Raw genomic sequence first — 18,577 nt, 5'->3', positions numbered from 1 at the left:
TGCCTCATATTCAGTTGTTTCTGATTAAATATGTGTTGAAGACTTTTGTGGTCGGTATATATAATACTTTTGACCCCATATAAGTAGTGCCTCCAAGTCTTTAATGCAAAAACAACCGCGCCTAATTCCAAATCATGCGTCGTATAATTTTGTTCGTGAATCTTCAATTGTCTAGACGCATAAGCAATCACCTTCGTTCGTTGCATTAATACACAACCGAGACCTTGCTTTGATGCATCACAATAAATCACAAAATCATCATTCCCTTCAGGCAATGACAATATAGGTGCCGTAGTTAGCTTTTTCTTCAATAACTGAAACGCTTTCTCTTGTTCATCATTCCATTCAAATTTCTTCCCTTTATGCGTTAATGCGGTTAAGGGTTTTGCTATTCTGGAAAAGTCTTGGATGAACCTTCTGTAGTAACCAGCTAGTCCTAAAAACTGGCGTATGTGTTTCGGAGTTTTCGGGGTTTCCCACTTTTCAACAGTTTCTATCTTTGCCGGATCCACCTTAATACCTTCTTTGTTCACTAAGTGACCGAGGAATTGAACTTCTTCCAACCAAAATGCACACTTTGAAAACTTAGCGTACAATTCTTCCTTCCTCAATACTTCTAACACCTTTCTCAAATGTTCACCGTGTTCTTGGTCATTCTTTGAGTAAATAAGTATGTCATCAATGAAAACAATGACAAACTTGTCAAGGTATGGTCCACACACTCGGTTCATAAGGTTCATGAACACAGCTGGTGCATTAGTTAAACCAAATGGCATGACCATAAACTCGTAATGACCGTAACGTGTTCTGAAAGCAGTCTTTGGAATATCATCTTCTTTCACCCGCATTTGATGATACCCGGAACGTAAGTCAATCTTTGAATAAACAGACGAGCCTTGTAGTTGATCAAATAAGTCGTCGATTCTCGGTAGTGGGTAGCGGTTCTTGATGGTAAGTTTGTTCAACTCTCGGTAGTCGATACACAACCTGAATGTACCATCTTTCTTCTTGACAAACAAAACAGGAGCTCCCCACGGTGATGTGCTTGGTCGAATGAAACCACGCTCTAAAAGTTCTTGTAATTGGCTTTGTAGTTCTTTCATCTCGCTAGGTGCGAGTCTGTAAGGAGCACGAGCTATTGGTGCAGCTCCTGGTACAAGATCTATTTGAAATTCAACGGATCGATGTGGGGGTAATCCCGGTAATTCTTTCGGAAATACATCAGGAAATTCTTTTGCGACGGGAACATCATTGATGCTCTTTTCTTCAGTTTGTACTTTCTCGACGTGTGCTAGAACAGCATAGCAACCTTTTCTTATTAGTTTTTGTGCCTTCAAATTACTAATAAGATGTAGCTTCGTGTTGCCCTTTTCTCCGTACACCATTAAGGGTTTTCCTTTTTCTCGTATAATGCGAATTGCATTTTTGTAACAAACGATCTCCGCTTTCACTTCTTTCAACCAGTCCATACCGATTATCACATCAAAACTCCCTAACTCTACTGGTATCAAATCAATCTTAAATGTTTCGCTAACCAGTTTAATTTCTCGATTCCGACATATATTATCTGCTGAAATTAATTTACCATTTGCTAATTCGAGTAAAAATTTACTATCCAAAGGCATCAATGGACAACTTAATTTAGCACAAAAATCTCTACTCATATAGCTTCTATCCGCACCCGAATCAAATAAAACGTAAGCAGATTTATTGTCAATAAGAAACGTACCCGTAACAAGCTCCGGGTCTTCCTGTGCCTCTGCCGCATTAATATTGAAAACTCTTCCACGGCCTTGTCCATTCGTGTTCTCCTGGTTCGGGCAATTTCTAATAATGTGGCCTGGTTTTCCACATTTATAACAAACTACATTGGCATAACTTGCTCCGACACTACTTGCTCCGCCATTACTCGTTCCGACACCATTTGTTCCTTTCGTTCTATTAACCCCTGGTCCGTAGACCTCACACTTCGCCGCGCTATGACCATTTCTTTTACACTTGTTGCAAAATTTGGTGCAGAACCCCGAGTGATTCTTTTCACACCTTTGGCATAGCTGCTTCTGATTGTTGTTGTTGTTGCGGTTATTATTGTTGTTGGGATGATTGTTGTAGTTGCTGTTGTTGTTGTTGTTGTTGTTGTTGGGCCGTTTGTTGTAGTTGCGATTGATGTTGCGATTGTTGGGATAATTGTTGCGATTGCTGTTGTTGTTGTATTGGTGATTCTTATCACCATTTTCCTCCCACTTTCTTTTGACTTGCTTCACATTGGCCTCTTCAGCAGTATGTTCTTTAATTCTTTCTTCAATCTGGTTCACTAGTTTGTGAGCCATTCTACATGCCTGTTGTATGGAGGCGGGCTCGTGTGAACTTATATCTTCTTGGATTCTTTCCGGTAATCCTTTCACAAATGCGTCGATCTTCTCTTCCTCATCTTTGAATGCTCCTGGACACAATAGGCACAATTCTGTGAATCGTCTTTCATACGTGGTAATATCAAATCCTTGGGTTCGTAACCCTCTAAGTTCTGTCTTGAGCTTATTGACCTCGGTTCTGGGACGGTACTTCTCGTTCATCAAGTGCTTGAATGCTGACCACGGTAGTGCGTACGCATCATCTTGTCCCACTTGCTCTAGATAGGTATTCCACCATGTTAACGCAGAACCTGTGAAGGTATGCGTAACGTACTTCACTTTGTCCTCTTCAGTACACTTACTTATGGCAAACACCGATTCAACCTTCTCGGTCCACCGTTTCAATCCGATCGGTCCTTCGGTTCCATCAAATTCCAAAGGTTTGCAGGCAGTGAATTCTTTGTAGGTGCATCCTACACGATTTCCTGTACTGCTAGATCCAAGGTTATTGTTGGTATGTAGCGCAGCCTGTACTGCGGCTATGTTTGAAGCTAGAAAAGTACGGAATTCCTCTTCATTCATATTCACGGTGTGTCGAGTAGTCGGTGCCATTTCCTTCAAAATAGTTAAATGGAACAAGTTAATCATACAGAATATTAAGAGTAGTTAATAGTATTTCGTAGCATAATATGAACTCATTTATAAAAGCTTTTTCTTCATATTAGCGTTTTATAAGTTTAAATTCGGGTAGTACCTACCCGTTAAGTTCATACTTAGTAGCTAATATACAATTCAACTACTACAATTCTATATGAAAAACTGATTATAATAATATTTCGCGTTCAAACTTTTATACAATATTTTACAAACTTACAATACCGCTTATTTTACATAAAGCATGAAATATAGCACACAATAACTTTGATACAAGATAGTTGTGAAGACAATTCTAGCTAGTACACAAGTCGTTCAGCAAAGGCAATAAAGACACGTAATTCATACGTCCAGAAACAAGTCATGCATTCTGGTTTTACTAGGACTACTTCCCATCCTTGGTCTTGTGCAACATAACCGTTATGGCCGTTGATAAGACAGCGTGTTGTAACGTCATCAAAGGGACGAGGGTTACGTAATGTCCAACAGTCCCGTAATAATCTAAAAACCTCATTTCTTACCCCAGTTACCGACTCCGTCACTTGTGGAAACGTTTTGTTTAATAGTTGTAGCCCGATGTTCTTGTTCTCACTTTGGTGAGAAGCGAACATTACTAATCCGTAAGCATAACATGCTTCTTTATGTTGCATGTTAGCCGCTTTTTCTAAATCACGAAGTCCAATATTCGGATATATTGAGTCAAAATAATTTCTTAACCTGTTGCGTAAAATAGCATTTGGGTTCCCCGCAATATATGCGTCAAAGTAAACACATCGTAACTTATGGGTTTCCCAATGTGATATCCCCCATCTTTCAAACGAAAGTCTCTTATAAACCAAGACATTCTTGGAACGTTCTTCGAATATCTTACAAACTGATCTCGCCTTAAATAGTTGTGCCGAAGAATTCTGGCCGACTCTAGACAAGATTTCATCAATCATGTCTCCGGGTAGGTCTCTTAAAATATTGGATTGTCTATCCATTTTGTGTTTTTAAACTGTAAAATAGACAAGAGTTAGATTCATAAAAAAATACTTATTAATACAAGCAATTTTTACATATATCATAAAGCATAAGAACACTATATTACATATATTACACCACACGAATACAACTATCTTATTCCGACTCGCTCGTTTCTTCTTCTTCGGTTTTGGTTCGTTTTGCAAAGTTTCTAGGGATATATGACGTTCCCCTAATACGAGCCGTCGTTGTCCACATTGGTTTAGAAAAACCTGGTGGTTTAGAGGTTCCCGGGTCATTGTTACAACTTAAGGACTTCGGGGGTTGACGATACATATAAAGTTCATCGGGGTTGGAATTAGATTTCTCTATTTTTATGCCCTTTCCCTTATTATTTTCTTTTGCCTTTTTAAATTCAGTTGGGGTAATTTCTATAACATCATCGAAATTCTCGTCGGAATCCGATTCATCGGAGAATTGGTAATCCTCCCAATATTTTGCTTCCTTGGCGGAAACACCATTGACCATAATTAACTTTGGTCGGTTGGTTGAGGATTTTCTTTTACTTAACCGTTTTATTATTTCCCCCACCGGTTCTATTTCTTCATCCGGTTCCGATTCTTCTTCCGGTTCCGATTCTTCTTCCGGTTCCGACTCTTCTTCCGGTTCCTCTTCGGGAACTTGTGAATCAGTCCACAAATCATTCCAATTTACATTTGACTCTTCATTATTATTAGGTGAGTCAATGGGACTTGTTCTAGAGGTAGACATCTATCACATAATATCAAACACGTTAAGAGATTAATATATCACATAATATTCATATGTTAAAAATATATAGTTTCCAACAAAAATGTTAAGCAATCATTTTTAAAGAAAACACGGTCGAAGTCCAGACTCACTAATGCATCCTAACAAACTCGATAAGACACACTAATGCAAATTTTCTGGTTCTCTAAGACCAACGCTCTGATACCAACTGAAATGTCCCGTTCTTATTGATTAAAAACGTTCCATATTAATTGATTTCGTTGCGAGGTTTTGACCTCTATATGAGACGTTTTTCAAAGACTGCATTCATTTTTAAACAAACCATAACCTTTATTTCATCAATAAAGGTTTAAAAAGCTTTACGTAGATTATCAAATAATGATAATCTAAAATATCCTGTTTACACATGACCATTACATAATGGTTTACAATACAAATATGTTACAACAAAATAAGTTTCTTGAATGCAGTTTTTACACAATATCATACAAGCATGGACTCCAAATCTTGTCCTTATTTAAGTATGCGACAGCGGAAGCTCTTAATAATCACCTGAGAATAAACATGCTTAAAACGTCAACAAAAATGTTGGTGAGTTATAGGTTTAACCTATATATATCAAATCGTAACAATAGACCACAAGATTTTATATTTCAATACACATCCCATACATAGAGATAAAAATCATTCATATGGTGAACACCTGGTAACCGACAATAACAAGATGCATATATAAGAATATCCCCATCATTCCGGGACACCCTTCGGATATGATATAAATTTCGAAGTACTAAAGCATCCGGTACTTTGGATGGGGTTTGTTAGGCCCAATAGATCTATCTTTAGGATTCGCGTCAATTAGGGTGTCTGTTCCCTAATTCTTAGATTACCAGACTTAATAAAAAGGGGCATATTCGATTTCGATAATTCAACCATAGAATGTAGTTTCACGTACTTGTGTCTATTTTGTAAATCATTTATAAAACCTGCATGTATTCTCATCCCAAAAATATTAGATTTTAAAAGTGGGACTATAACTCACTTTCACAGAATTTTACTTCGTCGGGAAGTAAGACTTGGCCACTGGTTGATTCACGAACCTATAACAATATATACATATATATCAAAGTATGTTCAAAATATATTTACAACACTTTTAATATATTTTGATGTTTTAAGTTTATTAAGTCAGCTGTCCTCGTTAGTAACCTACAACTAGTTGTCCACAGTTAGATGTACAGAAATAAATCGATAAATATTATCTTGAATCAATCCACGACCCAGTGTATACGTATCTCAGTATTGATCACAACTCAAACTATATATATTTTGGAATCAACCTCAACCCTGTATAGCTAACTCCAACATTCACATATAGAGTGTCTATGGTTGTTCCGAAATATATATAGATATGTCGACATGATAGGTCGAAACATTGTATACGTGTCTATGGTATCTCAAGATTACATAATATACAATACAAGTTGATTAAGTTATGGTTGGAATAGATTTGTTACCAATTTTCACGTAGCTAAAATGAGAAAAATTATCCAATCTTGTTTTACCCATAACTACTTCATTTTAAATCCGTTTTGAGTGAATAAAATTGCTATGGTTTCATATTGAACTCTATTTTATGAATCTAAACAGAAAAGTATAGGTTTATAGTCGGAAAAATAAGTTACAAGTCGTTTTTGTAAAGGTAGTCATTTCAGTCGAAAGAACGACGTCTAGATGACCATTTTAGAAAACATACTTCCACTTTGAGTTTAATCATAATTTTTGGATATAGTTTCATGTTCATAATAAAAATCATTTTCTCAGAATAACAACTTTAAAATCAAAGTTTATCATAGTTTTTAATTAACTAACCCAAAACAGCCCGCGGTGTTACTACGACGGCGTAAATCCGGTTTTACGGTGTTTTTCGTGTTTCCAGGTTTTAAATCATTAAGTTAGCATATCATATAGATATAGAACATGTGTTTAGTTGATTTTAAAAGTCAAGTTAGAAGGATTAACTTTTGTTTGCGAACAAGTTTAGAATTAACTAAACTATGTTCTAGTGATTACAAGTTTAAACCTTCGAATAAGATAGCTTTATATGTATGAATCGAATGATGTTATGAACATCATTACTACCTTAAGTTCCTTGGATAAACCTACTGGAAAAGAGAAAAATGGATCTAGCTTCAATGGATCCTTGGATGGCTCGAAGTTCTTGAAGCAGAATCATGACACGAAAACAAGTTCAAGTAAGATCATCACTTGAAATAAGATTGTTATAGTTATAGAAATTGAACCAAAGTTTGAATATGATTATTACCTTATATTAGAATGATAACCTACTGTAAGAAACAAAGATTTCTTGAGGTTGAATGATCACCTTACAAGATTGGAAGTGAGCTAGCAAACTTGAAAGTATTCTTGATTTTATGAAACTAGAACTTTTGAAATTTATGAAGAACACTTAGAACTTGAAGATAGAACTTGAGAGAGATCAATTAGATGAATAAAATTGAAGAATGAAAGTGTTTGTAGGTGTTTTTGGTCGTTGGTGTATGGATTAGATATAAAGGATATGTAATTTTGTTTTCATGTAAATAAGTCATGAATGATTACTCATATTTTTGTAATTTTATGAGATATTTCATGCTAGTTGCCAAATGATGGTTCCCACATGTGTTAGGTGACTCACATGGGCTGCTAAGAGCTGATCATTGGAGTGTATATACCAATAGTACATACATCTAAAAGCTGTGTATTTTACGAGTACGAATACGGGTGCATACGAGTAGAATTGTTGATGAAACTGAACGAGGATGTAATTGTAAGCATTTTTGTTAAGTAGAAGTATTTTGATAAGTGTATTGAAGTCTTTCAAAAGTGTATAAATACATATTAAAACACTACATGTATATACATTTTAACTGAGTCGTTAAGTCATCGTTAGTCGTTACATGTAAGTGTTGTTTTGAAACCTTTAGGTTAACGATCTTGTTAAATGTTGTTAACCCAATGTTTATAATATCAAATGAGATTTTAAATTATTATATTATCATGATATTATGATGTACGAATATCTCTTAATATGATATATATACATTAAATGTCGTTACAACGATAAACGTTACATATATGTCTCGTTTCAAAATCATTAAGTTAGTAGTCTTGTTTTTACATATGTAGTTCATTGTTAATATAATTAATGATATGTTTACTTATCATAATATCATGTTAACTATATATATAACCATATATATGTCATCATATAGTTTTTTTACAAGTTTTAACGTTCGTGAATTACCGGTCAACTTGGGTGGTCAATTGTCTATATGAAACCTATTTCAATTAATCAAGTCTTAACAAGTTTGATTGCTTAACATGTTGGAAACATTTAATCATGTAAATATCAATCTCAATTAATATATATAAACATGGAAAAGTTCGGGTCACTACATAGACCGTATTTAGACAAATTTGTCATTATTTTTATCGACGACATATTGATTTACTCGAAGAACAAGGAAGAACATGAGCAACACTTAAGACTGGTACTAGAGATACTCAAGAAAGAAGAATTGTACGCAAAATTTTCGAAGTGTGATTTCTGGTTACAAGAAGTACAATTTTTGGGCCATGTTGTCAGTAAACATGGAATTAAAGTTGACCCCGCCAAGATCGAAGCCATTAGTAAATGGGAAACCCCGAAGACTCCAACACAAAATCACCAATTCTTAGGTCTTGCTGGTTACTACCGAAGATTCATTCAAGATTTCTCTAGAATCGCCAAACCCTTAACTGCATTGACTCAAAAGGGAAAGAAGTATGATTGGTCCACGGAACAGGAATCCTCATTCCAGTTATTAAAGAAGAAGTTAACGTCTGCACCCATTTTGTCATTACCGGAAGGAAATGATGATTTTGTGATCTATTGTGACGCTTCGCGCCAATGTTTAGAATGTGTATTAATGCAACGCACAAAAGTTATCGCATATGCCTCACGACAACTAAAAATTCATGAAAAGAACTATACGACGCACGATTTAGAACTTGGAGCAGTAGTTTTTGCACTCAAAATATGGAGACACTATCTATATGGCACCAAGTGTACAGTGTACACCGACCATAAGAGTCTTCAGCATATTTTTGATCAAAAACAACTCAATATGAGGCAACGTCGCTGGGTAGAGTTGTTAAACGATTACGATTGTGAAATCCGTTACCACCCCGGAAAGGCTAATGTTGTAGCTGATGCCCTAAGTCGAAAAGAAAGAGTAAAACCTCTTAGGGTCCGAGCATTGAATATTACAATTCGTACTGATCTCACAAAGCAAATTCAAGCAGCACAGTTAGAAGCTTTAAAAGAAGAAAACGAAAAAGGTGAAATAAGCAAAGGGTTAGAAAAACAACTTGAAGAAAAAGCCGATGGAACCCTGTATTTTGCTGGTAGGATATGGGTACCAAAACATGGTAACCTAAGGCAACTAGTACTGGATGAAGCACACAAAACGAGGTACTCAATTCACCCAGGAAACAGAAAAATGTACCACGATCTCAAGAAGGTTTATTGGTGGCCTAATATGAAAACAGAAATTGCTACTTATGTAAGAAAATGTTTAACGTGTGCAAAGGTCAAAGCTGAGTACCAAAAGCCATCAGGATTACTACAACAACCAGGAATTCTGCATTGGAAATGGGAAAGAATAACTATGGATTTCATTACGAAATTGCCAAGGACTGCAAGTAGTCATGATACTATTTGGGTGATAGTTGATCGTCTAACTAAATCAGCTCACTTTCTACCAATAAAGGAGACAGAGAGTATGGAGAAATTAGCACGCCTATATTTGAAGGAAGTAGTTTCCAGGCATGGTGTACCCATCTCTATCATATCTGATCGCGACACCCGATTCACATCACATTTCTGGCAGTCATTACAAAAAGCATTGGGAACTCAATTAGATATGAGCACCGCTTATCACCCACAGACAGATGGTCAAAGTGAAAGAACAATACAAACATTGGAAGACATGTTACGGGCATGCGTGATTGACTTTGGAACCAGTTGGGATCGACACTTACCGTTGGCAGAATTTTCATACAATAACAGCTATCATACGAGCATCAACGCAGCGCCATTTGAAGCACTTTACGGTAGAAAGTGTAGATCTCCTATCTGTTAGAGTGAAGTAGGAGAAAGACAACTTACTGGACCAGAAATTATTCATGAAACCACCGAAAAGATCATTCAAATACAACAGCGATTAAAAACGGCCATGAGTTGCCAAAAGAATTATGTTGATGTAAGAAGAAAACCGCTAGAATTTCAAGTGGGCGACAAAGTCATGTTGAAAGTGTCACCCTGGAAAGGCGTAGTACGATTCAGTAAACCTGGAAAGTTAAGTCCTAGGTACGTAGGACCCTTTGAAATCACCGAAAGAATTGGAGCAGTTGCTTATCGATTAAAGCTACCGCAAGAAGTTAGTAGTGTTCACGACACATTTCACGTGTCAAATTTGAAGAAATGTTTAGCTGAAGAGGATGTCGTAATTCCTCTTGACGAAATACGAATCAATGATAAACTCCATTTTGTCAAAGAACCTGTTGAAATCATGGACCGTGAGATCAAACAATTAAAACAAAGCAAAATACCGATAGTTAGAGTTCGTTGGAACGCTAGACAAGGACCCGAGTTTACTTGGGAACGTGAAGATCAAATGAAGAAAAAGTATCCACATTTGTTCACTAATATCGCTCATAAAACAGGTACTACTCAAAATTTTGGGACGAAATTTTCTTTAACGGGGAGCTACTGTGATGACCCGAAAATTTTTGACTTATTTAAACCAATTCTCTATACGATTTATTATTTTAACACGTTAAACAAAGTCTGTTAGATTGAGTCTCAAAATTTTAGAACTGTTTCATTTATACAATTACCTTTGACTACTCTCGACGATTCATGAACAATTATATGTATGTATATATATATGTACAAGTAAAAACGACTTTTCTACAGTAAAATCCTATTTGCTACAGTAAAAATTACTTTGCTACAGTAAAACACTATTTGCTACAGTAAAACACTATTTGCTATAGTAAACACTATTTGCTACAGTAAATCACTATTTGATGTCGACGAACTAGCAAACAAAAACGGAAAAGGCGGCCATGCGATCGCATGGCAAAAACACTGAAAACTCATGCGATCGCATGAGCTACAGTAAATCGAAAAGTATTATAAATACGCCAGATTCCTGCACGAACTCTTCACACTTTAATTTTCTTTAATCAATTTTTATATTTATAATTATAATTATAATTTTAATTTAAGTTTAATAATAATAAAGTATATTCGAGGGTGTTTTAATTCGGGTTTCAAACCGCTTTAAGCTAAGGAAATATTGGGTATTGTTCGGGGTATTGTTCTTGAATCCAAGGCCAACCATACAGTCGTCTACCATCATTACGTCTACGCAATTTGCCTACAATATTGAATCGCAATATTGAACTGTGAGTTATAGTCTCCCTTTTTAAATACTTTAAATATTTTTGTGCTGAGAATACATGCAATTTATTTTAAACGCAATAAGACACAAGTACATACAAAATTCTACATTGAGTTAAACCGAAAATCCCTTAGCTTTGGTAACTAGTAGCTGCCAGTACATAGGATATGGACTGGTGGGCGCGAATAATTGTATATGGATCCATAGGGCTTGACATCCCCGTCCGAGCTAGAGCGCTAGCCTTTTAACGGATGTATGTTATTTGAGTTTAAGACACGTTGGTTTGCGTGTATTAAAACGAATGGGGTAATTATCACTATAGCGTTAAGTTTAGTTACCAGGGTGCTCTGTTACGTAGAATCTATTGATAAACTTTTGATGAAATCTTGTGGTCTATCTTTATATATGTTTATGACTCGAGCAATTAAACCTATAACTCACCAACATTCGTGTTGACTTTTTAGCATGTTTTATTCTCAGGTCCTTAGAATGCTTCCGCTGTGATGTGCTTGTTGCCTGCATGGAGTCTCTCATGCTTTGTACAAAGTTTATTGCATTCAAAATAAAACTGCGTTGTGTAATAAATAATTGGACTGTGAAGTCAACCTGTAAATTAAAGACTTATGTATTTTGGAATTTTGCTTATACCTAAGCACTCGCCCACATGTTTATAACTTTCTATGTTTAAAAAGTCACTTATTTTAATGAATGCAATATTTTATCAAAACGTATCATATAGAGGTCAAAACCTCACTGTGGAATCAATGATTAACGTGCTGCGTCAATAGCGATTTTGACGAGTCGTTACAGAAGGACCAATAGGGCTTACTCGTTGGTTCGAGAAAATCGAATCTATTTTCAGGGTCAGTCGGGTCCGTGAAGAGGACAAAGTTAGTTTCGCTAGTTGCACTCTCAAGGATAGTGCCTTGACATGGTGGAACAATCTGGTTAGTAGTTTGGGAAGCGATGTAGCTTATGGTTTGGCCTGGAATGATTTTAAGGAAAGATTGATCACTCGCTATAGACCTCGGGGTGAGCTTAAGAAGCTAGAGGTTGAGCTCAAGAATTTGAAAATGCATGGCACCGAGTTAGATGCCTATGAACGAAGGTTTTTCGAGTTAACTTTGCTGTGTCCTAGGGTTTATGCGGATGAGGACCGCAAAATTGAGGCTTACATTGATGGTTTGTCCGAGAAGATTGAACACGGGGTTGAGTCTAGTGAACCCCAGACTATTGAGGCGGCTATGTCTATGGCCCACAAACTTAATGACAAGGTGTTGAGAAGAAGCAAGACTACAGTTGTTGAAAGTAGTGAGGAGGTTGTCAAGAAGGCTGATAATGGGAAACGAAAGTGGGATAACAACCGCAATCAAAACCAGGGTCAGCAGAAGAAACAGGATACCTCAGGTGCTAATAACAGAAATCAGTGTGTGTGTCCTCGTTGCTATAAAGCTCATGATGGTTACTACACAGTTACTTGTAAGAGGTGCTCTAAGCAAGGGCACATTGCTAAAGATTGTACAGTGCTTTTGTCGGGTTCTGCTACTCCCGCGGCTGGTGGTAATAATAATGTTGGTAATAGAGGTGGTAATGGTAACAGTAATGGGAAATCGAATAATGGAGGTAATCCAAGGGTTTGTTATGAGTGTGGGAAGCCGGGGCATTTCTGAGATGCTTGTCCCAACAAGAAGACTACAGAAACTGCACGCGGCCGAGCGTTCAACATTAATGCTAAGGATGCGGAGGAAGATCCTAAGCTTGTTACTGGTACGTTCTCAGTCAACGATTTATCAGTTTATGTACTATTTGATTCAGGGGCTGATTTAAGTTTTGTGTCGAGTAAATTAAGTCCGAGAATCAAAACGCCGTTAACTCTCTTAGACAATACTTATGTTGTTGAAGTAGCTAATGGTAAGGAACTTACTTCTAAGACTGTACATCGTAAGTGTAACATTAATCTGGGTGGTAGGGATTTCGAGATAGATTTGATACCGATTGAACTTGGTAGTTTTGATATTGTTATTGGTATGGATTGGTTGTCTGCGAACCGTACTGAGATCGTGTGTTATGATAAGGCTATTCATATTACTGATGTGATTGGAGAGCCACTGATGGTCTTTGGAGATAAGAAATGCACACAGTTAAACCTTATTAGCTGTATGAAAGTTCGTAAACATCTCCGCAAAGGCTGTCATGCTATTCTTGCTCATGTTGTTGATCCTAGTAAGGAAGTAAAGAACGTTGATGACGTTCACATTGTTAGGGATTTTGCCGAGGTGTTTCCCGATGACTTACCTGGCCTTCCGCCACAACGCGCGGTAGAATTTCAGATTGATCTTGTTCCCGGCGCTGCTCCTGTAGCACGTGCTCCTTATCGTCTTGCGCCTTCCGAACTTCAAGAATTGTCGAGTCAACTTCGTGAGTTGTTAGACAAAGGTTTCATTCGTCCTAGCTCGTCCCCTTGGGGAGCTCCCGTTCTGTTTGTTAAGAAGAAAGATGGTTCCTTTCATTTATGCATTGATTACCGTGAACTGAATAAGCTCACTGTTAAAAATCGTTATCCTCTTCCGAGAATTGATGATCTGTTCGATCAACTTCAGGGTTCGTCTGTTTATTCAAAAATTGATCTTCGTTCTGGCTATCATCAGTTGCGTGTTAAAGAATCTGATGTTTCAAAAACTGCTTTTCGCACCCGTTACGGTCACTTTGAATTTCTTGTTATGCCGTTCGAATTGACAAATGCACCTGCTGTGTTCATGGACCTCATGAACCATGTGTGTAGACCCTATCTGGACAAGTTCGTTATTGTTTTCATCGACGACTTCCTTATCTATTCTAAGAGTGATGAAGAGCACGAAGAACACTTGAGGTTAGTGCTTGATTTGTTAAAGAAAGAAGAGTTGTACGCTAAGTTCTCTAAGTGTGCTTTTTGGTTAAGAGAAGTTTAGTTCCTTGGTCATATTGTTAGTAAACAGGGAATACAAGTTGATCCTGCTAAAATTGAGGCGATTGAAAAGTGGGAAACCCCGAAAACTCCTACTCAGATTCGTCAGTTCTTAAGGTTGGCAGGTTACTATCGAAGGTTCATTCAGGATTTCTCTCGTATTGCGAAACCTCTGACTCCTTTAACGCATAAGGGGAAGAAGTATGAGTGGAAGGATGAACAAGAGAATGCTTTTCAGATTTTGAAGAAGAAGTTGACTACCGCTCCGATTTTGTCACTACCGGAGGGTAATGACGATTTTGTTGTTTATTGTGATGCATCGCGACAAGGCTATGGTTGCGTTTTGATGCAATGAAAGAAGGTTATTGCGTATGCGTCACGACAGTTGAAGATTCACGAACAGAACTATACAACTCATGATTTAGAGTTGGGGGCTGTTGTTTTTGCGCTTAAAATTTGGAGAAACTATCTTTATGGTGTTAAGAGTACTGTGTATACCGATCACAAGAGTCTTCAACATATTCTCGATCAGAAACAGTTGAACATGAGACAACGAAGATGGATTGAGACGTTGAATGATTATAATTGTGACCTTTTGTATCACCCGGGCAAGGCCAATGTTGTGGCTGATGCATTGAGTCGTAAAGAAAGGACTGAACCTCGCAGGGTTAGGGCCTTGAATATGACAGTTAGATCAAACCTCGTTATGCAGATTCTTGAGGCACAACAAGAAGCCTTAAAGGAGGAGAATTTCGTGAAGGAGAATGTAGAAAAGGTAGCTAAGAAGTTTGAAGTACGAGCCGATGGTACTAGGTATTTTGCGGGACATCTATGGGTTCCAAAATTTGGAGGTCTTCGACAACTTGTTTTGGATGAGGCTCATAAGTCTAGATACTCTATTCATCCTGGTTCAGGAAAGATGTATCAGGATTTTAAGGAGCTATATTGGTGGCATAATTTGAAAGGTGATGTAGCTAAGTATGTGACTAAGTGTTTGACCTGTGCTAAGGTCAAAGCTGAACATCAAAAACCGTCTGGACTTTTGGTGCAACCAGAAATTCCCGAGTGGAAGTGGGAAGGTATCACTATGGATTTTATTACTAAGTTACCAAGAGTTTCGGGTGGCTATGATGCGATTTGGGTGATTGTAGATCGACTCACTAAGTCGGCTCACTTTTTGCCGATTAGGGAAATGGATTCGATGGAGAAACTCACCCGTTTGTATTTGAAATAGATTGTTTCTAGGCATGGTGTTCCTGTTACCATTATTTCCGACCGAGACAGTCGATTTGTGTCGAGGTTTTGGCGATCTTTACAGGAAGCCTTGGGTACTAGGTTGGATATGAGCACCGCTTATCATCCTCAAACGGAAGGTAAAAGTGAAAGGACCATTCATACATTAGAAGATATGTTGCGAGCGTGCGTCATTGATTTTGGAAATGGGTGGGATAAATATTAGCCGCTAGCTGAGTTTTCTTATAACAACAGTTACCACGCAAGTATTAAAGCCGCACCGTTTGAAGCTTTGTACGGTAGGAAATGTAGGTCTCCTATTTGTTGGAATGAGGTTGGGGATGCTTAACTTACAGGTCCAGAGATTATTCACGAGACTACTGAGAAGATTGTACAAATTAAAGAAAGGTTGAGAACTGCTAGAAGTCGGCAAAAGAGTTATGCCGATAAGGGAAGGAAAGATGTTGAATTTCAAGTTGGTGATCGCGTTATGTTAAAGGTTTCGCCTTGGAAGGGCGTAATCCGTTTTGGTAAAAGAGGGAAGTTAAGTCCTCGTTTCGTGGGAACTTTTGAGATCATTGAAAGAGTTAGACCGGTAGCTTATCGTTTGAAATTGCCACAAGAACTCAGTGCTGTTCACGATGTTTTCCATATTTCGAATTTAAAGAAGTGCTTAGCTGAATTTGATCAGACTATTCCTTTGGAGGAACTTCAAGTTGATAAGCAATTGCATTTTATTGAGGAGCCTGTTGAAATCATGGACCGAGAGGTTAAGACTCTTAAACAGAGCAGAATTCCTATTGTTCGGGTCAGATGGAACGCTAGACGCGGTCCCGAGTTCACTTGGGAGCGTGAAGACCAGATGAAGCAGAAATACCCGCATTTGTTCTTAGATGCCGAGTCAACCCCTGCGCCTGCTTAAATTTCGTGACGAAATTTCCGTAACGGGAAGGTACTGTCACGACCCTACTTTTTCCGTTATCTTTTTCAGTTAATTATTTAACGACCGTTAACTGTTAGTGTGCCACGTCATTTCTATGACCTATATTATTAATTGTAATAATATATATATATATATATATATATATATATATATATATATATATATATATATATATATATATATATATATATATATATATATATATATATATATATATATATATATATATATATATATTAGTTATTATGTGTTATGTGAATATTTGTATTCATATTTTAATTTATACGTTTCTACGTCTCGCGGATTTCCATCCGGCGAATCTTTTTGGTTTTCAAACCAACGGTCGAGTTTTTGGGACATTTAAATCCTAAATATTTTAAATATGATATTTTAAGATCATATTATTATATAGTGTATTTATATTTATTTTTCGTCGCGCGTTTGTTATCTTTCCGAATTTTTAATCGCGTAAGTGCGTTTTTGCGTTTCAGGACTCGTTCGGGCTTTCGGGCCATAAGGAATTCTTCACTTGGCAACTTTGGCCCATGGAGCCCACCCCACACCCCCCCCATCGGCCGAAACCAAGAGGGGAGGGGGTAATACTCCCCATTATGTTTTTTTTGGCATTTTATTCTGTTACTTCCACTTTTATCTAAACCTAAGTTTATCAAATTGCTCTCCTCTCTCCCTCTTCCCTTTGTGCCGTCGCCATCCTCACCCAACATCACCATCATCATCAAAATTTAAAGCTTGGATCAAGGATTGATTAGTATAAACGCGTTCCTCTCTTCATTCTCTACGCGATAACATCAATCGTTTCTCGATTAGGGTATAAACCCTAACCCTATAACTTTCAATTTTTCAATTATTTTCTGTATTTTGATGTTTATTTAGTAGTATGATGTTTGTGGATTATTGTAATGGTGTTTGTATGCATAGATGTACTCATAATTGCATGTTTTCGGTTTATAAAATTTTGGACAGCAGCTATTTCGTGTATTCTGGGTTTTTGACTGATATAAGAGTTAAAATAAACTATCTAGATGAGTTCCTCTCATCAAGACATTAATTTTAGACTCCGGATTCATGTCGTTTCGATTCCCGGAGCCCTAGTTATGATCAAATTACTATTTTGTTAAAATTGAAATGTGGATTGACATGAAACAGGTTTGGTCCGACTTTGTGACCATCCTTGATGTCTTTAGGGTGTGTTAGTGTGTTAGGACTGATGGTGGGACGAACTTTCATGTTAGGGTCACCTAAATCCGAGCCACGGTTCACCCGGTACGACTAAAATACGGTTTTGAGTAAATTGAAGGTCCAAGTGGTGTCATGGCTGATTACCATGACTTGTGGACTATTCTTGGTGTGTTCTTGAGTGCACCATTGTGTCGGGTGGTTTGAATAGGCGGAGATGCATATAAGGCTCGCCAGAAATCGACACCCGGGGCTCAAAATACGACCCGATGAACTTTTGAATTAAAACTTATGATTAATTCTAAAACTTATGATAAAAATAATGAATTTCATTATTAATTAATTACTTATGATAAAAGAGGTAATTATTATTATTTAAGACTTATGATATAAATATTTATTATATCATTTAATTATTATTTATGATTTAATTAACATTTTAATTTAACTTATGATTAATGACACTTTTATTATTAATGGAAAATACTTATGATAAGTATTAAAATTATTTTATGAGAATATTATTATAAGACTTATAATGAAGATTAAATAATTATTTAATTATTATAAGACTTAATTATTATTTAATTATGATTTAATTATTAAATACTTATGATTTAATAATTATATTTAGAAACTTATGATATGATTAATAATTCATTATTAATTAATAAAACTTATGATATGATTTAAAATTTATTATTAATTAATAATATTTATATTATGACTAATATTTAATTAATTAATTAAATACTTATGTTATATTAATTATATCATTTCAACTTATATTAACTTTAATAATTCATTTTATTTAATTAAACTTATGTTATGACATAATTATACACTTTTAACTTTAATAAACATTATAACTTATGTTATTATTATAACTTACACTTTTCAAATTAACGTTGACTATGTTTGACCAAGTTTGACTTTTGAGTTGACTTTCGGTTGACTTTGACTTCCAGTTGACTTTTGTTGACTTTCTAAATAAGGATACTTTCCTAAC

The sequence above is a fragment of the Rutidosis leptorrhynchoides genome, chromosome 9, assembly GCF_046630445.1.
Source record: "Rutidosis leptorrhynchoides isolate AG116_Rl617_1_P2 chromosome 9, CSIRO_AGI_Rlap_v1, whole genome shotgun sequence".
Lineage (NCBI taxonomy): Eukaryota > Viridiplantae > Streptophyta > Magnoliopsida > Asterales > Asteraceae > Rutidosis > Rutidosis leptorrhynchoides.
This window is presented reverse-complemented; position numbering follows the sequence as displayed.